Here is a 26,082-nt window from a genome sequence, read left to right as displayed (position 1 = left end):
ACCTCACTGTTGGCACAGGCCACTGATGGAAATAATTCAGGAAGCAGCCCATAAAAATGTAAACTGCATTTCCTGCCACAGATGAATGTGTCCATGTCAATTATTTGTTGACTCGCTGGCTGTGACTTGCATCCAGGAGAAGGATATTGGACCTGCCCATAAAGAAGCAGTGAATTATAACACCAGTGTATGAAATCAACAGCAGGGCCAAAAAGCATATTAAGTGTCAATTAAAGTGCCAAAATATCCACAATTATTCACTTCAGGTACAGTTGCTGTTTTTATTCAGTGTGTCGGAGATGCAGTATTGCTGCGCTGCTTGATCTGGATGATTAGTTGGGTGTGCAAATGCAAAAGCTGTATGGAGTTAGTTCATCCGAAGCACAAAACAACAAATTCAGCCCATATGATAAGCTCAACAGGTGATAGAAGCCTGTCGAGAGCTATAAAACATCTAGAGAGAGAAGGAGTTAATTCGCAAGGCTGAAGAAATAATTAAAAACAGTGCAAGGAATGAGCCCCCTCATTTAACTCATCCAGACAAAAGCCTCCTGGAAAGAGGCAATGCAGACCTATTCACCGAGACGGTTCTACAAAGTCCTTCAGGCAATCGTCATGGTTCAGTGTCCACTGTGCATGTTTTTGACACCTCCTTCAACTCTTCAAACTCTTCCCATTGGAGCTTGTCTGCTGCACATGCCTAGATCTCAAATGGCCTCAAAATCTGCAGAAATCTGAATAAAAAATAGTGCACTTCACAGGAATTTTGTATCACCGTACTTTAGTAGCATTAGTAATTCATTTTCTGCATCAGACTCTTTTGTTTACACACCTACTGCTGTTATTCTATACCTATTTGCTCTGGTCTCCACTCCATTATACAACACATTTACTTTTTCTGATAGTTCCCTTATAAAGCAGCCTTCCTTGCAAAAAGGTAATAATGGATGTGCTATTATTAGATTTGACCACCATCCTTGGAGCCACAGTAACTCTTCACACACTCTTTCATGCTCTGCCCTTTAGAGACCAGGGTAATCAATCATCTGGTGACTTAATCTAGACTTTCTCATCTTATCTGAGATTGTGAAAGCTTCCTGGACACGTATGATCCAAAACTCAGCTTTGTGAACATAAAGTGTTAGTTGAGCATATCCACTGTTACACTTTCTTTGGAAATGGATGATAAGCTCTTACAGACATCAGTGGTTAATTTATTGTTACATATACTGTAGTTTCCCTTGTTTAGCAGGAGTTCATTAAAATTCAGTTGTCCTCCCAGAATTCTGAACATCTGCGTAAATGATCATTTGCAATGAGTAAAAGAAAAATTAAGCAATGATCAAACTGAATGACATTGCTTTTCCTCAAAATATCTAATAAACGCTACAGCAGTGTGTTTTGATACCGTATACTGACTGACTCTCTGATCCCCACTTCCTCAGGATAAAACAGAGCCAAATCTCAGTTCTCAAATTGCGATTCAGCCACGATATACCTGTATAGCACAGCCTCACGCGGTATCGAGTTTCCCCTGCACTCACTCGGAATGCAATTTAAAAACAGACTTCTGTGCAATGAATAATACATCTACCTTCCTTCAAAGGTGTGGAAAACAGAGAATGGCCTTGAAGCCTTAGGGCTGTAGTTTGGAAAAGTGTTTAAGGTGAGCTGTGCAGTGGGAACTGAGGGCGGGGCTGCTGCTGGGGGTTAAAATTTCACTGTTACCAGCAGCGCTTGGTTTAGTGTTTTTCTTTATACTGTAGAGGTAAGAGGAGACATGCAATTCTTAGTTTGCTGCACCAACATTGCCACCTGGTTCATACCACTCCTCAGGAGATTTAGCCAGTGATGCCCTTGTCATCACTCTATAAATCTCCCTCCTGCAGTTGGGGACCAAACCTGACAATGCAGGTGAAGAAAACAACTGAGACTCCCACACCTACTGTAAAACCAACCCTGGTGTCGCTGAGGTCTGTCTGTCCTGGCAGGGGGAAGAGGCTGAAAGCCCAGGGGGTTAGGGAAAGAGGTAAATGGTTGGGTTAACTTTGAAGAGCTGGACTGGGGTGTCTACTGAGCCCATAAGAAGAAGAACCATTCAACCCATTTGGCCCATCTGGTAGTTAGAAGCAAATTGATCCACATGTCTCATTCTTCCTTGATGGCTGGGTGGCTTGTTGTGTACTCCCATAACGCTTTGGGTGTTACGTACACTTCCTCACTTTCCCCTGGTGTCTCCTGGGTCGTGTTTCAGTGTTTGTGTTGAAGGAATCTGCTGGGGTGACTTTGTCAGTTGCCCTTGAGGATTCACAAGGTCCCCTTGTGATCTTCTCTGCTCAGGGCTAAAAGTTTCTACTCCTCCAGCCCTGGGGTGTACCTGACTGCTCTTCTACGGACCGATTCCAGACCACCAATATCTTTTCTGTAATGCAGCGACCAAAATCATACGCAATATTCTAAATGAGGCCTTATTAGGGTGGCTTACATTTTCACAGAACATCTCTTGATTCACATTCTGTGTTTTCAACTGTATATATCCCAGCATTTTGTTTGCTTTCTAATTGGTTCCCCAAACTTTCTAGAAAATGTAAATAATATGTCAACACAAACAAAAGATAACAAAATGTCTTCTTCCTACGTGCCCTCTTTTATTTACCATTTTCTATTTATAGTTTATATTTTTTGCTTATAGTTTATATTTTTTTTTACAGTGTTTGCTAACACTCCTGTTTTGGTATTATCTGTAACCTGACTAGTTAACTAAAGACATTAGTTAAAATAAAAAAGAGCAGTGGTCTTAGTACAGATCCCTGTGGTACTCCACTAATCACACCACCTCCGTAACCAGTATTCATACCATATCTGTACATTTTATTAACTAGATTTCAGTCCAAACACTCACACTCCCCATGCTTATCACCTATAATTAATATTTTCTGAGGAATTTTATCAAAAACATTCTGAAAATCTAAATACACTATGTCACGTGCCTTATGTGTATGAATTACCCCTGTTGTTTGTATAAAGAACTCAAAAAAGTTGGTTAGGCAAGACTAATTTACTACTGTAAATTCAGGCTGACTGTTTTTTTAGGATTATATTTCTAAATAGGTGATCCTCTAATTTAGTTTTAATATTTGTTTGCATTACATAAAACATATTGGTCTATAACAATTGGTCTATAAGTATAGCTGTTCTCCAGTCACTGGGTAGCAGCCCTGTGTGAGACCGTTGTAAGAGCTGCATCAATGGCTTCTGAATGCTCGATTCCTTGAGTACAACTTGTGAGATACCTTCAGGTCCTGGGGATGTATCCCATTATTGTCCCAGATACATTTTACTTCATCTTTGACAGTTCTTTTGCCATTGAAATTGATAATGAAAGACATTTTGGTTTTTATTGTACTCTCTCAATTTGATGCACCATTGGAATACTATTTTTAATTAAAAATGATTTACTCACTTTTGAGATATATTTGTTCTGACGTCAAGCAGAATCTGGTTAATATGTTGTTGTCCATTTTCCTGATTACTGATTTCATATCTACCCTCCTCCATCCCACTTCTCTTATTTCATCACATTAAGATGAAAGAGGTGTTATGATTTAACCTTTGACGTACTGTAGGAATGGGAGCTAGGATTTAGAGTTTGCAATTTGAGCACATACCAATAGATATGTCCACAATTATCGATACAGTATACTGAATCTCATCCAGGAATTAATCATAGAAAAGCACAGTCACAGCATCTCTTGTTCATTAACTTAAGTGCAATCGTTTGATAAAGTCTTAATCGACAATCATTTCTACATTTACAGAACACTCCATTCTAAATACTGTACATGCAGAATATACTCTATGATGAACAGAATACTTTATCTAAGCTGGAATTTGAAACAAAATCAAAATATAGATTACAGCATGGAATGTTAAAATACAGTACTTTGTGTATAAGAGTAAACAAGCTTAGTAGGCAGACTTTATGTGCTTTTAACCCAAAAAAGGGATCAAAAGTGTAATCTCACGTATGTCATGGTGATTCACTGGTTTTCATCACCGTGACTGAAAGATGTTTACTGCTCAGTGCACATCTCCGTGACCTCTAGCTTTACATTCAGCAAACCAAGAGAGGCTTCGTTTCTGGACACTATCGACAGGTTTCAAATTAATTAACAATTACCTGACAGAGAACAGAGAGCAGATTCCTAGGAAACAATTACTTTCTGCTTACATGTGAATTAGAGTAGGGCTGATCTCCAAGGAGAGGTCACTACTGTTGAGTAGCCAGACAGTGCTGGAGCTGAATTTCATTATGTGAGGTCTCCTCACAGTGAAAAGTCATGCATTCTCTTCCCAAACCTGCTATGGGTTTGCAAGAAAGATGTTCTGTGCATGTACATCCTTAGGAAATACAGTACTGAAAAAAGTTTGTGAGCCTCCAATGTACTTATGGAAATGGCAATTTCCCTTGCATAATCAAAACCATTTTTTCCTAAATAATAGAAAGGGTTTATATTTACTAATTTGGTGTTTTTTTTAAGATGATCTCATGTATGAAGTTGAAAAAAGTATCATTGTATGTCAAATAATAAATGCACCCTAGTTTACTTATCACAATTAAGGGGGTAAATTAGTATTGAGTGGTTAAATAATTAGGAGAAAAACAAATGAGGACTGGGTTTGAGCTGTCCTGTCCTATTTCATGGTCAGAAATGTTGTGAGTTTGGTCTTCATCACACAGGCTAGTGGAATCCCATTATCCCAGGATAAAAAGGAGATTTCAGGGGCATCAGAAAGACAGTAGCTGATGCTCATCAGTCTGGAGAGGGTTAAAAAACATTTCTTAACATTTGGTGCTCCATCTATCCACTGTCAAACAATGTACAAATATACAAGAACACAGTGACTCAGGAAACAAGAAAAAGAATACAGGAAGTCACAAACAGCTCCAGATTAACATCTAAGGACTTGCAGGCCTCTCTCGCTGGGTCAGTGTCCATTCGTCAACGATCAGAGATGGGTTTTATGGGATTGTAGGCAAGAAGAAGCAAAGAGCACCTAGGTAATCCACAAGACTGCTGGAAGAATGTTCTCTGGACACATGATTTGAAAGTTGGAATTTTTATCCACTTCAGATACATTTTGCATGGCAGAGACCAAACACCGACTTCCAACAGAAGAACATCAAGCATGCTGGCAGACCATCGAGTATGGTGGGTAGAGTATCAGGGACTTGGGCTGCTTTGTTGTCTAATCATCAAGTCACTTTACCATCATTTACAGAACCATGAATGTGATGCTGTATCGGCAATCTCTGGAGGAGAATGTGAGCCCATCTGTTCATTAACAAAAGATGAGTCAAAGGTAGGACATGCAGGAAGACAATGATTCTAAACACACAAGCAGATCAACAACAGAATCTCTGAAGAAGAACAGATTTTGCTTTTGGACTGGCCAAGTCAAGGTCCAGACCTAAACTCCACTGAAATCTAATGGCAGGATCTGAAGCAAGCCGTTTGTGACGGCCACACCTGGACATCGTTCATTAACAATTAACATTCCACACCTGGCCTGCTATTTAAACCCGTCTCAGTCCACACCTCTGCGCCCGGTATTGTACAGTCTCCTCTGTCTCCTGAGCTCACCTGCTACTAGCGATCTGCGTAGAAGCTAAACCTCTTAGTGACTGCTCTGGAGACCGACTCTGCCTAGCCCTTTCGGAATCATTTGCTTTCTCCATTTTCCTAAAGAGACCGACCTGCACAGGGTTCTCCTTTCAGTCTCGTAACACTGTTCATGCAAGAAAACCCTCTCATGTCACCAACTAGAAACAGGAAGGAGGAATGGACCGCGATTCTTAAAAGAGGATGCAAGAGACTGAAATGCCTGGAAATGCTGCTCAAGGAGGAAGGAGGTGCAACCAGTTACTAAATATAAGGGATCACATACTTATTCACACAATAATATTTACTGCTGAATCAGTATGTTAATTAAATAACCCAAATATATCTTATCTATCCCTATTCTCCAGTACGTCCAATACTAGAATACTAATGCGGGGTGTTTCCAAACATTTTCTCTGCACTTTATGCTGTGAATATCAAAACTTGATATTCTTTTTCATCAAATACCATCATGATGATGTTTTTCTTCTTTTGTCATTATTTTTGCTCCGTTTCTTTAGCTGTTCTAACTGTGCTGACATGACATGGTTCTTACACAGCAGTTTCATTCACACGAGCTGATGACCTATTGAAAGCAAATTTGTTTGAAGTTACAAAGAGAGCTTAGCTTCTATCATAACAGTCTTTAGAAATGGCAAGAGTATTCAGAGGTCCAGAACAATGAATGCCTTCTTTTTGGATATGCATGGATCTGACTGCTGCTTCCTAAACTCCATCCATCACCCTATGTCTTTTTAGTATACTGTAGATCACATTTTCTAGATAGAAGAATGCTGTTTTTATAGTATACCAAAACACAGAAAAGAGTGTAAAAATTAAATATATTTTTGTTGACATTAACAGCTTGAATTTGCATTCATGTGCTGATAAGAGCAAGCGAACATCAACACAGAAAAATAGATCCATATCTGGTGCATTCAATACACAGCTAGTTTTATTGTTATTTCAAATCATGGCAGGACAGAGTGTCTGGTGTGATCTGAGCATGGTGCTAATACAACCGCTGTTCAAGGGTACACAAAGTTTGCAAACAATTCAGCCTCTTTAGTTTATTTGGTTGCTAGTACTGTAGGTGACTGAAAAGTTCTGAGAAGCCCAAGGAGACACTTCTTTACATAAAGGGCTGTGGGAGTATGGAACCAGCTCAAGAAACAGCTGGATGAGATTCTCTGATCCAAAAGCAACTTACTACCAAACAGGTAAGATGAGTCAAATAGCCCCCTCGCATTTTTAGCCTTGCACATGCTTTCCTAGTACTGACTCGCAATGCCCTTGAGGACTCTTGAATCATGTCCCCCTCATAGATAAAGTATCTCTGGTCAAGACTACTGTCAGCTTTGGACAGGGAAGGTTTAAAAAACTTCCTCTCACCCCCCCCACACACACACACACAAACACATTATTTGATGGTTAGGGAGTCCTTCCATCTTTTTGCTTCACCAGAAAAATAGAACAGTATTCTTTTGTTCAATGCAGCTGGTATAAATTTACTACATTCTACATTCTGAATGACTCAGCATCTCATTCTGAAAGATTGCATGGTATAAGGCACCAGGTTCCAGAAAAAATAAAAATCAACAAATAATGAGTGACAATGACTGCTGTTTTGTTGTAATGTCTGGCAAGTAATACAACCATAAACACTCATGCATTTTAAGATTACCTTCATTCATCCTTCAGTTACCCAAAGAAATCTATTACGATTTTCTCATAACTGCTGAAAAATGGCCGAATCCATTTTCCTGAGAAATCAGGGAAGGAGATTCTTTTACATAAAGCCGTATTGATTTTTATGCCTGCTAGCTACTCATATTTGTCTGTTAAGATGTGTTTTATTTGATGTGATTTGAAAAAACCCTGAAGGGCCCTTGTCAATATTGTAATGCTTTTGTTGCCTGGACTGTGAGTGCTTTAAGAAAGGTAAACTGTATGGGATGAAGAATACTGCAGGATGCTGGCTGCAGAACCTATCGCAATGTTTTCATTTCTCCTCTAAAGTCAAGAGCTGGAACTGAGCTGCTTGCCTGCAGATACTGAATTCTGCTTCAGAATTCAGGTCTGCTGACAGGGTTTTCACTTTCAGACCTGGGAGAATTATTGTTCCCAATCGTTCTCTCCAAAACAGTAACGCAATTGAATACAGAAAAATAAAGTGCACAAAAATTCATTATTTGAACTTTACAATATGGAACGATATTGCCTAAAAAACAGTGATTTTTTGCAGGAGATGGGGGTCAGGAATGTCTCCATATTTTGTTCTGTACCATTTTTTTCACCCCAAGCATCTCCTTCTCGGCTTCAGACTTTTTCTCGGCTGAAACTGTCAAACTGTGCAGCACAATCTCAAAGCAAACAAGACTGTTGGAAGGCATTTTCCTCATTTGTCCTTTCCCAGCTTGTGCGAGAGAGGGAAAGCATAGGGGAAAGCCATAAATAGCAGAAGCCTTTTCACACCACTCTCTGCTCTCCTTGCTTCACCTGAAGGTTGCAGAGTTGAGCTACAAACAGTGAAGGAAACCGAGATATCCCTCTCTTTCCTCCCAGCTGACCCTCCTTTAATGGAGCCCAACACTCAGTTTGCAATGGCCTTTCTGAGAATGACTCTGAAGATGATTCAGACATCTGATCCTAAGCCTTCCTGAGGCTCAACCTGTTCCAGAGCTGCTTCACAGTCAGCACAGCACCTTCTCAGCCACAGAGCAATTCTAAGGCATGCTGAGGATGGCTCACACAGCACAGCACAGTGGGATCACAGGCTCAGCAAATATGGACATACAGTACAACAGACAACAAGTGAATTTCAACACCTGAAACACCAGAAATACATGCTGTACAGTAAATATTTCATGGCAGCTTTCAGTCTGTTGAAGAAGACCCCAACGCTGCATTATGGACAGGAAGTCTAAGACAAGGTTCAAAATCACCTGTAGTTTTCACACCCATGAAGCACACAGGTCACCTGGTCATCTCTAATTAATTTTTTATAGAAAGATTTCACAATGTTTCCCCAGCATACAGCCAGATGAACAATAGCGAGCTGTCACTGTAACACAAAATAGCAGTTAAACCTTGCACCCAACAATAAGAGTCATTCACACAAGCTGGACCCATAAGCCCCTGTTTTTGTGTAAGCAATAACTAGCCTTTTGTAGAAAATGTCACATCCACTTGTCAGTCCTGCCAGTTAGGAACATGGATAATTTCTCTATTTCTCTTTTGTGGTTTAATTATGTTCCTCTTCTGTGTTTTAGGGGAGACCCTCTTATAGTTTAATTTTGAAGTTCATATAAAGTCAGCTTAGTGTGCAAACATGAGAGTCAAAACATTTTTTTTTAAATCAGCCACTAACTCCACCCCATCAGCTGCCTCCGCAGACACACCCCTCCCGAATTTCTGTTCACAGTCCCCTTTCGGTTTTCCGTTCTTCCACAGCACAGGGCACGACGTGCTTCAGCAAGGAGCTCCAGGCAGCAGGAGGCAGATCAGTGGCAGAATCAGGGCTTCTTCTGAGAGCAGCCCTTTACCTCAACATCTATCTTCCACCTGCCAGACCTGCTGTAAGCTGGCTGTGGTCCAGGTCAGAAGTACAAATGTCATAACACTGTCCACGACTGGGGAAAAAAACCCCACTTTTTTTACTCCTGCGTTTACTGCCACAGACATTCGCAATAATGCTGAAGAAGCACTATTTCCATATTCAGGATGCGTCAGTGTTGCACAGGACATTAAACAAGGTGGAAACCTGTCATAATCTACTTTCATACTGTACCTTTTCCGAAGTCAATAAAAGCCTTTAACAGCGTTAAAGGTTGGAATTGCACTATAACATGATTACAGTGTGGACACCCATCACAAAGCTGAAAGAGCAAGGCATGCAAGCAAAAGGTGCCTAACAACATTTGCATATCCGACAAACAGAATTGCCCAAAATTAGTTATTCGTAAAACGCAACTGCAGTTGAATAAAACGAATTATCTGCCGTGTGTAAAATTTCGATTATATGCTCTTAAAGGCAGGTTTTCATTGAAGCTCAATTAGCCTTTAAAGTCTTCAGAGCTAAAGCCGTTATTGAGCAGCACAGCAAAAACAATAATGGGTACAGATGAGGTAGTGGCAGGAAATATATTGTTATTATTGTGTGCACACTGTGAAGGCTAAGGTAGTGCATTTTGCAAAACACACTATTTAAATAATTAATAACAGTACTGCGCTACCTGTTGTGATTTCTACTGCACCCTGCTTGTTTGCTGACCCAGTCTCATGTAAACTATCTGGAAGGGGGTAAACCAACACAAGGCTTATCTAATGGATTACAGGGGAGGGCACACCGCACATGGTAGGCTTACCTCCAGGCAGATGTCTTGTTCATCAAACATTTCCAGCACTCCTCAAAATTCAAGAACTATGAACATGAGAATGGTTACATGCCAGAGGAGGCCATGTTGTCTATCAAGCCCTGCTCTGAAGCAAGTCACTCACCCAACACCTTCACAGACTGTTGCTAATTTTTTCAAGGAAGGGCAAACACAATGAGGTTACAGGTTTTTGAAACAATATTTCCTAAAAAAGGGTGCTGTCTGTTTACACCACAAGGATCACACCTGATTACTGACCTTTGATGTGCTGGGTGATGTTTCTCTGCTGTGACATTCTGCACATACCCATGTTACTGCTATCCCGGTGGGAGTTAGGGCCACCTGACTCTCAGTTTTGCATTCCTGATCAGCAGGAGCGTTGTTACCAAAAACAGTGCCTTAGACCGGCTGCTCAGACATCTGCCACTGGAGAAAGTGAAAATGTCTGCCACCAGGAAAAATCCCTGGCCGCCAAGCAGTGGTGACAGACTGAAGAAAAAAAACACAACCTTGTTAAACGCTGCTGAGCCCCAGCTGAATGGCTCTAACACTTCCCCCTGCACGCCCAGGAGGGGTGGTCTGGTCCAAACTAACACTACCGGGATCTCCTGGTGCCAACCACGGACGCAGAATTCTGGATAATGGAAGGAAATCTGGCTGCTCGTGTTGCAGTGGAGCACCCCATATACAGTAAACAGCGTGTCTGAGATCTCCAGAGTTGATCAGATTGCTCTGTCATTGAATAACCAGGAGAGCACACGTTCACCTCACCACTGGCGGGGTTGCGCTGGCTTCATCACTTGATTCTTTCCTGACAAGTTTTCCATGACAAATTAAAAAAAACGTTTTTTTTTAGAAAATACTGAGCTATGTTTTATAGTGCACATTCATCCACAATGAATTTCTAAGCTAATTTACAAATGTGTTTCCTAACACTAGGGTTTGTCTCAGTAAGTAGACTAACACCATTTCTTAAATGTGAGAAATAGCATTTTCACCAATTACGATGCAGTGACAGTCACCGTTCTCCCCATTACACCTTATTTGTAAATCAGAGACATGTCTCAGGCTATACCATGAATGCTCAGTTTACCGATAAACCTGACACAGATACAGATACTGTATTTCCAATCTTACTCTAAAAATCAAGGAGCTTACTGTCTGTGGGAAAACTATAGACAATTTCTGGAAACCTGTTAATGTCACATCGCTGACTGCTATCCCAAACCATCTGTCCAAGTGCAAGATGTTTCATTCAAATTTCCATCTCATGTGCAATTGTGTGCTGTGACATGAGTTATCTGTGAAACAGCAAAAGCCCTTTCGAAAGCAAACCCTGCAAAGCCAGAACATCTTAGCACAGTTCCTGGGGAAGGAAGCCGTTGATAGATGTGATTTTGGACATGTTACAAACACACCCACTGTCAGCGCCTGCCAGTAGCCAGTGCTAATCAATAGCTGATCCCTTTAATGCCAGATTTAAAGTGTATACTCTCCTAGAGAGGGCAAATTCACTTTTCCGCCGAGCAATCTATGTCAATGTAATTGCTCCATCTTTAGACAGCTATTTAAGTCATTTCAGACATTACAAAACACACTTTTCTTTCTTCCATATCCATGGAACCATTTATAAGAGCTAAAAGACACATGTTGTCAAGGGTGTTCCTGTGGCAGAATGCAGCAGTTTGAATGAAGAATCAAGAGGTTTTCTTCGTTTTAATCAAAGGCTTGTAATTATTTGACACTGGGTGGAAAATCACCCAAAGGAAGCAGAGAATAAAAGAAATGACCCTATCTTAATCCCAAATTAATGTGCAGCACCCTTTCTTCCTCTGTTGTATCTGCAGATATTGCAGCTTTTGTTTTTGTTGTGGGACAGGTGTGGAATTAGTCAATTCCTCTTTTATTTCATTTTACTCATATCGTCTTACTTAAGGTATTACACAGACTTTTTTCAGGTTGTAAAAAGATTTTCTTAAGTCTTAAGTCACATTCAACACGATAGTTCCTTCCAGACTAGTCAGGAAGCTGAATGACCTGGGCATCATCACCTCTCTGTGCAGGTAGATTGTGGATTTCCTGACTGGCAGACCACAGACTGTGAGGGTAGGTGGGAAACTTTCTTCCACTCTGACCATCAGTACAGGTGTCCCCCAGGGCTGTGCGCTTAGCCCCCTGCTGTTCTCCTTGTTTACCCACAATTGTGTTGGCAGACACAGCTCCAATTCCATCTTCAAATAATAATAATAATAATTGCTTGCACTTATATAGTGCTTTTCTGGACACTCCACTCAAAGCGCTTTACAGGTAATGGGGATCCCCTCCACCACCACCAATGTGCAGCATCCACATGTATGCTGATGACACTACCATCATTGGCCGAATCACTGCTATGATGAGACAGTCTACAGGGATGCGGTCAGGAACCTGGTGGAGTGGTTCCTTCACAATAATCTCTCCCTCAATGTCAGCAAAACCAAAGAGCTGGTCATTGATTTCAGAAAGCAGGGTGGGGACTACACCCCTTTTCACATCAATGGCATGGCTGTAAAGATAGTTAGAAGCTTCAAGTTCCTGGGTACCTTCATCGCTAATGGAGCTTCAAAGAGGGCACAACAATGCCTTTACTTTCTCAAACAACTGAAAAAATTTGGACTGTCCTGACCACATTTTACAGGTCTGCCATTGAGAGTGTGCTCACAAGTGGGATTACAGTGTGGTGTAGCAGCAGCTCGTTGTCTGACCAGAAGGCATTACAGGGGGTGGTCAGGTCAGCCCAGTCCATCACTGGAGTATCTATTTCAGACATTTTTACTATTCACTGTCTCAGGAAGGCTGGGAGTATCGTTAAGGACACCAGTCATCCTGGTTCCTCACTTTTCTCTCCCTTTCCCTCTGGTAAGCGTTATAGGAGCATAAAGGCACAAACGTCTAGACTCAGAAACAGTTTCTTCCCACAAGCTGTCAGATTACTGAACTCTGCTCCTTTCACTGGCTCACACTGATGGGTTTTTTCTCTAAGACGTCTGTTATTTAACTTGTTGTTGTTGCTGCCACTGTTCTGTGTTTTTGTTTCTGGTGTTTCCTTAATGTCTTGTATAGAAGCATATATGCAAATAAGCATGTCATTGGCACTTCTGCATATGGCAATAAACTAAAACTGAAATAACTAAAACTGAACTTAAGTCTGAAATGCTACACGGATATCATGAAATCCCTGTACAAAGGCTCAACAGTTAAGAACAGAGGCAGTACAAACCATCAGACTCACAGGTGCTGGGCTGTATCTATTAAACATCTATCTATACAGTTGCATTCTTACTTCTTTAAGCAAAAGCAATAATTGTTTGTTTTTTTGTCATTGTGGAAGAGAAACTATTCTTTTACAACCTCAGGAATTGTTACTGTCTATTCATTTTAACAAAAAGTCTGATACATGTAAAGTATCTATCTTATTGAGTGTACAGTAGTCTACTACACTGCAACGTGAGGGGAAAATAACCAGGGCTCTACTGATCACACGAGTGAAAACCTAACACTTGAATGCACTTCGCATTAACTCCACAGGCCCTCCAGTGCATTAATGCTTCTGACAAAGAGGACCTTACCCAACACCTTCCAAGGCACCACGTCTCTGAGGCGTAACTCACGAGGGCGAACACAGAGGTGTAAATTTCCTGTTCATGGGTAAATCGTTGCTGAAAAAGCATTCATTTCTCTGTCTCTGACTGACTTGGAGAACCAAACAGCAGGCTCACATCTCTTCATAAAACCTATTATTTTGCTCATGAAGCCTCAAAAACAGTTATCACCTTACACCCTCTTCTATCAAGCAAATTACAACTTAAGAAAACAGTATATTATTTAGGCAGTAAGCAGCTTTCATCATGTATGACACTGTCAGTTTGAAATCTCAGGCTCTGTCCTTCCCAGTCCAAAAGACATCCATTGATCCAGACAGAAAAAAAATCTGAGAATTATTAAAGAATGTATTAAACTTCAAAATTGCATTATTAATAATACAGTCATCAGTCTGTAAGGTAAAGGTTAATGTCAAAGACCATATGGTAATAACTGGGCAAAGTAACCCAGAATGATCAGTAATTAAGTAATCAAATGGTTGCCTAGAAACCACACCTCAAACGGCACTGAAATAATTCAGGAATACTTAGTGTGGAGACCTGAAGGTACTGGAACGCGTAAAGAGCTGTGGACTGATAAAACACATAGAGAAATAAATATTTAACAGACCCTCTGAAACCTCAGATGTTTCTAAATGCAGAACATCAATATTGCCCTGCAATGGACTGGTGTCTCATCCAGAATGTATCCTGCCTTGTACCCGTTGCTTGCTGGGATAGGCTCTCTGCTTCTCCTGGCCATTTATTGGATAAAGTGGTTTGAAAATGAATGAATTGGACATCAATATGTTTTCGTTCTCCAAAACCCTATCTAAGGAACAATTTAAGTTCATTACAAAATTGGCCTAGATTTTCACTCAAAAAGAAAAGCATCTCAATTGGTCTGAAAAGTTTAATTGTCTTTTCCCTATGAAAAAATCCTCAGATGAATAATTGTTACTCATTACAAAATAATTTTAAATAGTGTCAGCATACATTTTCTGAGACATATGAACAGAAATTAAAATAATTCCAACAAGATTAACACCTGCAAAAATTTTAACACTTTCTTTGTTTAAGCTTTGTATTCAACAATACAAAGCTTAAACAATGTTCTTCAAACATTCTATTCAAGAAACAAAAATAAGATAAGAGATCACTTTATTAGCCATATACAATTTCTTGCATTAGGAATTTGTCTTTTTGCATACCCCAGCTTGCTCTCCATGAGACACACAGGGACATAGGCAGGCAAAGAAGCTTGGGGTCAGAGCGCAGGTTCAGCCATTGTACAGCGCCCCTGGAGCAGCTGGGGTTAAGGGCCTTGCTCAGGGGCCCAATGGAGTAGGATTCCTCTGCCAGCTTTGGGATTTGAACCAGCAACCTTCCAGCCACAGGCACAGATCCTGAGCCACAGAGCCCCCGCTATGCATTTCTCCTTCCACTGAGTTACGGGAACACAAAAATAATTCTTTAAGTATAAATAAAAAGCATGACTTTTAGCAGACTTAAGGCTTATCAACCTGGGAGTTATGGGTCACACCTTATGATGCAACTTAGTGCAACAGATGCATAGTAATATCAAAAACTGCAGAACTGCATTACCAATAACGAATCATTTTATGAAGTAAAGACCAGTTTCATTTCACTGAAATAAAATAATATAGTGCATTCTTTAAATAAGAGAGAAAATAGTCTTTGAGATCTGATCTTGTACCAGTATGCTGATAATACATTTGTGTTACTGGTCTGCACTTCAATTCAATGATATCTGTACTGGTCCTTATCTGTCTTTTCTCACAGAAACTCAGGGACGGGCAGTGGTAGCTCAGTCAGGATCTCTTCTTGCTCATGATGACCTTTCCTGTCAGGGCTGTGACAACAGCACAATACTGAAACCACTGTTGTTAAGGTAGCTAATGATTTGCTGATGGATTGTGACTCTGTGTTTTAAGTGAACCCTCTGTTGTTGTCAGCTATGGCACTCTACAGGTGCACAGGTGTCTGATAATTGGATACTAGGAACTAACTGGTAAATCTTGTTTTATACAGTATGTGATGATGCTCCACTTATTCAAGGTGTTCCACTGGGGACGGTTCTGGGGCCTTTAATGATTAATATGTACATGTTGGGTTTTAGTCAGATACTTCACCATCTTGGACATTGATTTCACTGCTATTGTGATGATTCTCACAATCATTTGCTGACCAAAATCAAACACTATTGCTGAGTTTCTGTACTTGACAGGCATCTGTCTGACGTTAGTAAATTGATGCAGAACTTTCTTAAGTTAAGGCTACAACAAGACTGAGGCCATACTCATACAGTAGATTCCCAGATTCATCAGTTTTTCAAAGGCAGTGACTTCACTGCTGATGTTGACAGTACTGAAATTTAAACCTTTGTGGAAGATAAATACCCTGGCAATACTTTTGACCTGTGTTGTCGTTTAAAATTCATGTAAGGAACATTCCAACATGACGTAATTTAAGATTAATATAATGTAATGGCTTATTTACTGAGTTACCTAAAAAAGTATGAAGACAGGCTTCAGTATCAGCAGGTAACTGTGGAATTTGTACTGCCTTCCAGTGAAATTATAAGGCATGTGTGTACAAGGCACTGAAAAGTTGGAACCAAACCAGCTCCCAACACCTAATCTGAGATCTGCTGACTCCTACTCCACTGAACACCAGGCTCTGCACAATGGACAGCACAGCCTCCTGCATGCAGCACCAGGATTGTGGAACTCACTGCCCAGGTCCGTTAGGAATCCTCTGCAACCATCAACTCTTTTAATTAAAGCTTTAGCATTACACTAAAGTATAGTTTTATACTTTTAATTCACTTAAGTAAAAAAGTATATTTTTACTCCAGGGTTGGTTGGGTGCTTATTTTTTTATCACAATTGACTTGGGCTTTTTTCCCCACTTAGAACATTCTTTAATTCACTGCTTTGCCCTTCAAGACATAAGGTAGCGAACATATCCCTAAAAAAACAGTTCTACTAATGCGAAAAAAAAAAATTCAAAACAGTTTACCCATATAAAAGACACTTCAATGCATTAGTGGATCTTGTTGATTTGCAGTTTCTTTGTGTTCCTGAGCTTGAGGATGTGCTGCAGCTGTTGAGGCAGCGTGAGTGTCCTGATTCAGGGTTCTGAGGTACTGGGGTGCCCCATCACCTTCTACATTCACAAGCTCTGCAGACACCCACATACTCTGGGGATTATAGTTAATAATATATGGATAAGCTTAATAATAATAATAATAATAATAATAATTCAGTAGCGAAGCTTGTGTCTATTATAATACTTTTATTAAATGAGGACGCTGAAGCACCTGGAGATCCACCATCGCTGAAGTGCAGCCCCACCTAGCTGACGTGCTCCGGCAGTCCTGCTGGACCTTCTGGGGAGATTCTGACAGGAGGAGCTCAGTCGCGATACCACAGACGGCCTCTTCGCACCACTGGCTCCTCAGATGAGCACAGACACCATGTCTGGACGTCTGGACCTGCGGTTCCTCTCGCACTGAGCGGAAGCACTACTGCCACCTCGCCTCGCCAGCAGGGCACAGCTCACCGGCAGTCCTAACCACCTTGCCTGCCCCATCAGCACTGCCTGGCGAACTCTGCTCCACAGTGGCAGGAAGAGCCGGCATCAAGGGGGCAGAAAGCGACGTTGCTACAGTATACGAAGCTTGTGGAGCTTACACTAACACAACTGAAATGTTAGGAGCTGGGCTTGACGTCAGAGTGAGAGAGAAACCTCCAAGCAGCGTGAACGCACTTCAGGGGATAATTGCATCCAGACAGACCAGAATAGAGGCGACACACTGGTAAGGATACATGCAGCTGTGACAGACGGCAGCAGAGGAGCTATGGTGGTGAGTAAAGTAGCAGAAAAACACACCACCTGTTGCCTTGTGTGTTCTTGAAGATGTCACGTCTTACAGCAATTAGCGCATCTTCTTCCTTTCTTAGCTGTATTTCATTAAAAGAATGTCTAAAAAACACAAGGCCTTGAAAACAAATTTTAAATGGTGGAGTAAAGATCAGCCTCATTGGTTAAATTAATCTTAATAAGCCTCTGCAGCTAAATATTGTTCGCCAACACTGCAACATTCAGCAGCAGACAGGTACGGTGTCACCCGTTGTCTGTGAGAGCTCAGTGAGCAGATGGGCTGCAGGTTCGAGCCACCGGAGATCTTCCTTTAGTGCTGGTTCCTGTGGCACTAAACAGGCCAGAGACCACGAGACGTCACTCGCACTGCTGGGCAGACTGGAGCAACTGGGGTCCGGCACCCCCCTTCAAGGTACGACAACAGCGTCTGCAGCAGGGACCCGGGACTCGAACCCACAGCCTGTCAGCCGTGACTCTACAGATCTACCCCCACACATTCATGAATAATTAAAAGCCAAGGTCTGGGGCTGCCATCCCTGAGCATGCAAGCAAACACCAAATGGACCTGAGCCTAGTGGGCTCTGCCAGGCAAGTCTGCAGCACTCTGTGTTACAGCTGATTAGCACACATCCAGAGATTCACTGCCATCGCGACTAATAACAGGCAAGACGCCCTTGTCACAACTGACTGAAAAAACCTACCCTTTTTAAAGGCTGGTTCAGGTCCACAAACACAGACACTTGTGGTTACGCAGCCCTGAGACCCACTCTTTTAGAGGAGCGTCTCCCCATATTTCTCTAGGTGATGATATCTGTAATTCCCCTACATCGTGAAAAGTGTTTGTTTTTTTTTTTGCAATCCCGTCTGTGAAGAAGCCAATGTACAATACCATCAGTTAAAAAAAAATATCTAGAAATCCATCCTTGGACTGAAAATGTCAAACCTAATTGTTGTTATATTTAATATACAAATATACTGTATATGATCCAGCCTTTTTGAATGTTTCCAGCAATAATTCGTTTTATTAGAGATAACGGTCGGTCATATTACTTCGCTACTGAAACGCATTTCAAGAGATTGAAACCATAAGAAATACATATTTTCTGAGAAAGCGCAAAATTTCCAAAGACTTTTTTTTACTGAAATTCTTAATACATGCTGTGGTGTCAAAATCCCTTTAAACTGGTTATTTCCATCATTCTTTAAATAAACTGTAAACTTCACTTTGAAAAACGTCACTTTGAGGCGTGCAACATTTATTTTGCAAGGAGAATTGACCAGGTACCGCAGTTCTATATGAAGTGTTTCAAAAATAAATGCAAAGAAAATCTTCGCTTCTAAGTATTTGCTGAAAATAACCGAAACGGGAAAAGAACGGTGAACGAAATATTAATATTTTAAATATTTTATTAAGTTCTTTATCTAACTGTCAAAATACCGTGGAACCGTTACTACGAAATATTGCTCCAGATGCAAATCAAGGAATATTATAAATCCTGGAACGGTAGCATTTCTGCCGCTAACCTCAATAGCATATCGTCTGCTAATTAATAACTAAAACAACTAATAGACGGATATTTTGTATTTGCTCTAAAAACGATACAACCAACACCAACAAAAAATTTTCTATTATATAATTATTGTAATATGGTTGTATTGCAGTAAGGACGTCCATTTGGCAATCCGGGAGGTAGATCTACAACATTATCTCACCCACACTTTTAATGCCAATAATTGCGTTACCCTTATGCAGGCAATGTGTTTAATACTGCAATTGTGTATTGTGCGTCTTTGAATACACAGCGACAGAAAAGCAAAACTATGTCCATCTTGAGATAACAAGAAGCAGTGTCTTTATAATACGCCTGCTTCTCCTTACTGGATGGAAAGGCAAAAGCATTTCAGAATGATGGGAGATGCTTCTTTCTCAGTCATTAATTATATAGTTCCAGAATAAACCGCGTTCCCATTCACCTTTATCAAACGGCGCTCCTATTTTTAGAAGTCAAGACGCTTTGCTCAGGAACAATAGTCGTTCGTGTTACACAGTAAGGCACCGGCTTATAAAATCCACCATTGATTCGAAATTTAGGTCACTAGGCAGGAAAGTATTAAGCTATCCACTACACTAAGAAACCCGACTAGGAGGGCATAGCGACATCAACGGGCTTCTGTTCCAGTCAGCATTCAGACATGTTACCTGTGCTATTTGTGCGACCAAACACGGTTTTCTGAGACAGCTGAACTGTAAAAATGCACGTCAATTCAAAACCCGCAAAAAAGGGAGAAAAATGCTTTCGGGTAAGCAGACGCGCGAAAGCTGGCGCTGTTGCGTTTTCTCCATTTCAAAGACAATCGCATCTTGTGGTTTTGTACATCATGCAGGGTGAATGGGGGAGAAGGGAAAAAAGCCACTGGAATGACATTGCACTTACCAAATATTATCCTCTTTGGAACGGAGCTTCTTCTCGACTCCTCTCCCGCTTTCTTGTCCAAAAATTCAATCAGTGATGGATTGTGCTCTCATACCCTGCCGGGGTGCAGAAATGGACCATTTGCTGGATGCTGGCCGAGACAGGAAGAAGGAGCATCCGCCGAGCGGCGGATCAAAACAGCTGTACGAAAGCGAGACCGGATCACTGCGGTGCGCAGCAGCTACAGAGAGGCAGCAGCGCTGGTACTCCGCTCCGGTCTCCACCAACCCGCTCCCAGACACACAGCATCTCACCACCGAGCCCACTCTGCGATACACGCTAGAGCGCACAGAGCGCCATCTGCTGGACGCGAACGGAAAGCGTGCCTCCGGCTCCGCTCTCATCCCACGCCTGATGGACACCGATCCGTCTTAAGGTTCTGGCTCAGAGTCCTGACCTGTCCGTAGCGCAAACCTAGACCTATCACGGATTATCACTTGTTGTGGGCATTTAGACAGAACCCTCCCCTCGCCCCACAGGGATTTATTTTTTTTGTGGCTAGGCAGCTTTCTGTGATTCGCTGGAGTTTGACCTCATCATCTTACAGGTTAAAACGAAGATAAAAAATAATGCGTATTGTTAAGGAAAGCGCCACATTTTTGGAATAAACACTGCCCACGAAAGTATATTAGTAATCTGTACACCTCTTGATATCGCCCCAGTCTGTAGTTAATTTTCAAGTGTGATGTTGCTGTTGTGTTTACACATACAAAAAAAAGAGTAGTGTCTATACCGTCTAACGCCTGTTTTTAACATGTTTGTACATTAAAATCTTCTAGTTTTGATTGCTTAGAAGGCTGGAATTAATACATGCTTACACAAATGTACATTTCAAGGTGACAAGTTAAAATGTTTGTTTGTAGGCCTGTTGTATTATGTGTTTATCTTTAAGACTGAACAACACACTACTGTTTTCTAACCAGCTGAATCAGATTTTACTTTGTTGTTGCTTAGCATACTGACATAGTTGAAGCAAAAACAGCAAACTACAGTATATATTCAGACTGTAAGAAATGTTTAATCACATTTCAAACACATGAGCTACAAATGAATTGTGCAGCTGCTTCTTCGCAGGATTTTTTTGATGTGGTTCTTTAATGACTCAGGCATATTTACAAAGGTATTCCTGGCAGTTTCATAGCATCATTTACCTCCCCCCTCTTGTGTTTCAGCTGCCTCTGTTTTTACTCTGTTCCAGAGTTACAAACACCCATCCATCTTCAGGAGTCACTTTATCCTTAAACATGGTCATGGTGAGACAGAGCCAACTCAAGCAGGCACACGGTGCAAAGCAGGACACACCTTGAACAGGACACCAGTCCATCACAGCATACAAGACTTGTTACATCACACCCCTGGAGAACTCACCACCCTTAATCAACTCCTACACATTCCAGTGCAGTTTCCAATGAACTAATCAGACACACCTTCTTCCACCTGCCTACTTCAACCAGCCTGACACACCACAAGATTTCTAGGTTTTTGGCTCTGACCCCCTGGCTTTGTTACAATGTGGAAGGCCCCTAAGCAAAATCCTCCAAAATCAGAAGTACCAGCAGGAGTTTATCCAAAAATGTGGTTCAGGAGGTCAGGCCAGGGTCAAAAAACAGTAAATCCACAATAATCAAGTCAAGATCCAGAAGACAAAGCCAGGGGTCAGAACCAAAAACCTAGAAATCCTGTGAAACAGGAAACAATGCAGTTCTAGCTGGGTAAACCCCAATACTGAGCAAGGGGTGGTGTGTCAGGCTGGTTTAAGTAGGCAGGTGGAAGAAGGTGTGTCTGATTAGTTCATTGGAAACTGCACTGGAATGTGAAGGAGTTGATTAAGGGCAGCGAGTTCTTTGGGGGTGTGACATAACAAGACTTGACCACACACTGGACAGGACACCGGTCCGTCACAGGGCACAAGGCAGGACACACCATGGACTGGACACCAGTCCGTCACTGAGCACACACAAGCACATACAGTGAGGTGACAATTTAGAAAGCTGTTTAACCTGATCAGTGAGTCTTTGATCTGTGAGCAAAAAATGGAGCACTCCCAGAAAATTCACACAAAATCAGACAGAACATGCAAACTCCACACAGACATGAAAGATGCATATTCTGCACCAGCAGCCCCACTACGCTGCAGAGCAGGCAGAGAAGTGAAATATTGCTCCACCAATTGAATTGAGGGGAAAGTTTTGGAGTCCAGAGGTTTGAAGCCTGAGGTAGAATTTATCCAGAACAGTGGGGAACTGTCTGTGAACACAATCGTTCTTCTAAAATGTTTTCTGCAATACTTAATGACCAAGTAGCCAAGACCTCAGTATAACACTATGTCTTCTACAGCACAACATCACCGGTCACCATTGGTTAGGAAATTGGGTCATGTGGGGATAGTGCCCCTTCGCTCCACTAACTCCAATTACGGCAGCAGGAACCCAGTGCTCCCTCTCCATCCTTTGGATGAGATGTAAAATCGAGGTCCTAACTCTCTGTGGTAATTAAAAATCCCAGGTCATTTCTCAAAAAGAGTAGGGGTGTTACCCTGGTGCCCTGGCCAAATTTCTCCCTGGCCTTTACCAGTCATGGCCTCCTAATAATCCCTACCTCTGAACTGGCTTCACCACTCTGCTCTCCTCCCCACTGACAGCTGGTGTGTGGGGAGAGTACTGGAGCATCATCCAGGTGGGGCTGCACGCTAGTGGTGGTGGAGGGGATCCCTATTACCTGTAAAGCACTTTGAGTGGAGTATCCAGAAAAGTGCTACAGTATATAAGTGTTAGCAATTATTATTATTAGAGTACAGCCTTTGGCACTGGTCTATTAGAGGGATGTCTCCCCAGATGTCTTTCTGTTTTCTGGGACCATGGATGATGTGTGTGCCTGACACACTAACTTCGGGCATCTGGACAATTAATATGGTTCCTTTGAAAAGACAGTTACTGCAATTCACATGTGTGTTTCGGCTACACGTGCACATCATGAATACGCAGAAACATTCAGAATTAAGACCTGTTATAGCTCTCTCAGGAAATGAAATCACCCTCTGAAGAGCTGAAAGAGCGATCCCCTTGGAGATCCTTAGAAAAAAACGTTTTGTTGATTTTCTACATGTAAAATAGTCGTCTTGATACACCATTCGAAACATCATTCTACATGTAAGCCAGAGCAGATTTAAATGTCTGAAAGTGAAGATGTCTAGAATGTCCTAATCGCGAATGAGAAAAAAAGCTACGCAAAGCAAGGTGCCATATATTTGTAAGAACTGGTGTCAAGATGGACAAAAGTGTCTAGTGTCCGCTAACACACAAAGTGCTGTCTCCTCTAGCTGGTATCCCATTTTGCCGGTCAGGGTGCCAGTCTGTGAAACTCTGCTCCAGGGAACTTTTGCACAGCCCTGCAGCTGTGGCTCACCCTTTTCCAGCACTGTTGCCCTTACTGTCATCAGGTGTGCCTCATTTTGGAAATCTGGGCTTCTCTGGCAGGAAATAGAAAACCCAAAGAACATGTTGAGAAATATAGTTTATTTTAACCCATTCCTAGACCTGCAATAGTCAGTTCTGCATCTGAAGCAAATGGTGAAAATATTTTTGAATATTTTTTATTATATTTTTTCTTTTTGTCTTTGATGGTTGTGCAGCCATGAGAGCATGTTATTACAACAGTTCAGATAAAGGGATTACACAACCCCAGCATCTCTGGTTTGTCTTAAACATTGCTTTTATAATACAGTGGATATGAAGCCTTAAATGACATTCTGCAGAATTTATTGTGGATATTACATTCCTTTACGGCTTAGAAAACAGCAGTAGTTTAGAATTAATAGGCTATGTTCCATACTCTGGGCAGTTTTGACTTAAAGCACTAATGCAATGCATATTGCTTTCTACTCACTCTACTCAGAAAATCAGTCACTTTTTTATTTGTTTTAACAGACCGTTGGTTTTGAAATGCAAAACACGGCCCTTAGTATATATGACAAATAAAGCAACTTGAAATGGCGGTTTCCACAACATGAAAACAAAATTTACAATATTGCTGATTTATGCCAGAATTTCATTCAGTTGTGAACTATAGGATGAATTAAGACAAAACAACATATCTTTATTTAAAAACAAAACATTCAAAATGTCTACATGACTTTCACAATACTTGGCTAACATGCCATTGAAAAGAGACAATGCTTAGTACCAAATACATGGGTATTCCTGAAATTATTAATCCCAAAACTGAAATTTCTCTTCAACTTTCCCCGAGGTATGTTGAGAAAAAAAACTGTCTTTTTCTGATTGGGATGGTCTTAGTCCTGCCTGTGTATCTGTGGACATCTGTGTATAAGATGCTGTCACTCACACTACTTTAAAACATGCCAACAAACAGAAAGACAGTACCTAAAAACAAGGCTGAGGACACCTTTCTGCTATCTCACTTCTTGAATCGCTAGTTAAGGACATAAGAAAGGACAGGAGACCCTCCAGTCCATCCCGTTTGTGTGGTCTTGTGGAATCCGTCCTCAGGTCCCGTCCTCTCTCCTGAGCTTGAATAATTATTGCACTCTTGTCTGGTCTTTCTTTGTGTTCAAAAGTAAAGAGATCAAGGAACACCTTTCAGGACCATAGAGTTCTTTTTTAAAAGTGTGCTGGTGCTACGGTTTTTTGAGAATAGATATCAATTCGCTCTTTTCGTATCACAGTGCTTGGGAGACAGATCTCCAGTAGGAAACACAGCCTCCCTGCACTGCAGCTTCAGTGTCTTTTTCAAGCATGCCAAGATCTCAGTTCTCACGTGAGTAGTGCTGAATAAGTATAATTACAGTATGTAAATGTACCTTTTTTCTGTATGCAGATCTCTTTGAAACAAGGTAACCAGCTTAAAGCAACCAGACCTGATTTCATTTTTCACTTGTTCAAACCTGGTAACGTACAGTATAAACTGATCAGACCATTGAGCGCCCAGAGTCCAGTTACTGAACTGTAGTGCGAACATGTGTACATTTGGCAGTGCAATATAAACTGACCTACTTTTCCGGAATATTTAGTATACAGTACTTCCTTTATTTCTTTTAGAGACACTAGGTGGCATGAAAAATTTATTTCAGCCCTTTACCTTGGAAGTATTGCATGAAATATGGTTGAGTTCAAGCAGTGTGATTACATCACAACTGCCACAGCTGGCATGAATAACAGCAGTAGAGAATGTTGCAGGAATTGTAAATTTGCAGCCTGTTAATGTCTACATATGGCATGAATGGAAGCAGATTCGAAGTGCTCAGAATACATTTCACACAGCAGCTGTCCCAGCCCTTTCCCAGAGTATCTACTGCGGGGCGGTGAGATGTCTGCAACACAATCAGCAGCTCACAAAGGAAAATGAATTTTGCCTGTTTCCTTCTTTTTGAGAGAAAATGTGTCAGGTTTCACAGAGTCAGAATCAGAGCTAATACTGTCCTGGTGATCGCAGGAATGAGCAAATGTTTGTCACAATTCAACGCACTAGGTCCCTGTGCCTAAGCAAGGTGAGAGCTCCTGACGTCACCACATCCTTTGCCATGAGAGATCCCTCTCGTTCGATATCCTGTCACTCTTCTGTCTTCCTGCTCCTTGTGTTACAATGTGTCTGAGAAGCACAGGTCTTTACTGCAGTTAGCCCTGTCTACATTGCTGATTTATTTACTTCTTTGTCTTCTTTTTCTTTTGCCTTTTCCCAAGAGACAAAAAGCACAAAGAAAATTACTATCAATAAAGCTAGGTGGACTACAGTTCATCTACAGTACAAGATTAAATGATGCAACAGAACTTACCTTGAGATGCCTCTTTCAGAGTTACTGAGGGTGAGCTCTTCACAGTAACATTTCAGGTGAATCGACATCAGTGGACATCAGTGTGATCGTGCCTTGTCCCCTGACATCACTCCACTTTCTTAATGGAACACAGACCAGAATTCAGAAACTGCAAGAACCTTTATTGGTCCACTGGTTCTGTTACTTAATGCAGTTGACTTCCTCCGAGTCATTATCTTGACAGGTGTATTTCAATTAGAAGTAAGATGCACT

The 26,082-nt window shown here is 41.3% G+C and overlaps 1 protein-coding gene across 1 annotated transcript in view; it reads right to left on the bottom strand.

Moving 5' to 3' along the window:
- Nucleotides 1-20,265, bottom strand: part of LOC148833189 (catenin delta-2-like) — a 313,017-nt gene extending 292,752 nt beyond the window's left edge. Inside the window, exon 1 of the mRNA XM_088918834.1 lies at nucleotides 20,001-20,265. The gene's annotated coding sequence lies outside the window, so the exon portion shown is untranslated. The remainder of the gene's footprint in view (nucleotides 1-20,000) is intronic.
- Nucleotides 20,266-26,082: the final 5,817 nt, after the last annotated feature.

Source organism: Atractosteus spatula, chromosome 6 (assembly GCF_055471065.1).
Source record: "Atractosteus spatula isolate fAtrSpa1 chromosome 6, fAtrSpa1.hap1, whole genome shotgun sequence".
NCBI classification, from domain to species: Eukaryota; Metazoa; Chordata; class Actinopteri; order Semionotiformes; family Lepisosteidae; genus Atractosteus; species Atractosteus spatula.
Note: the sequence above shows the minus strand (reverse complement) of the source record. Positions and strands in the feature narration are given on the sequence as shown.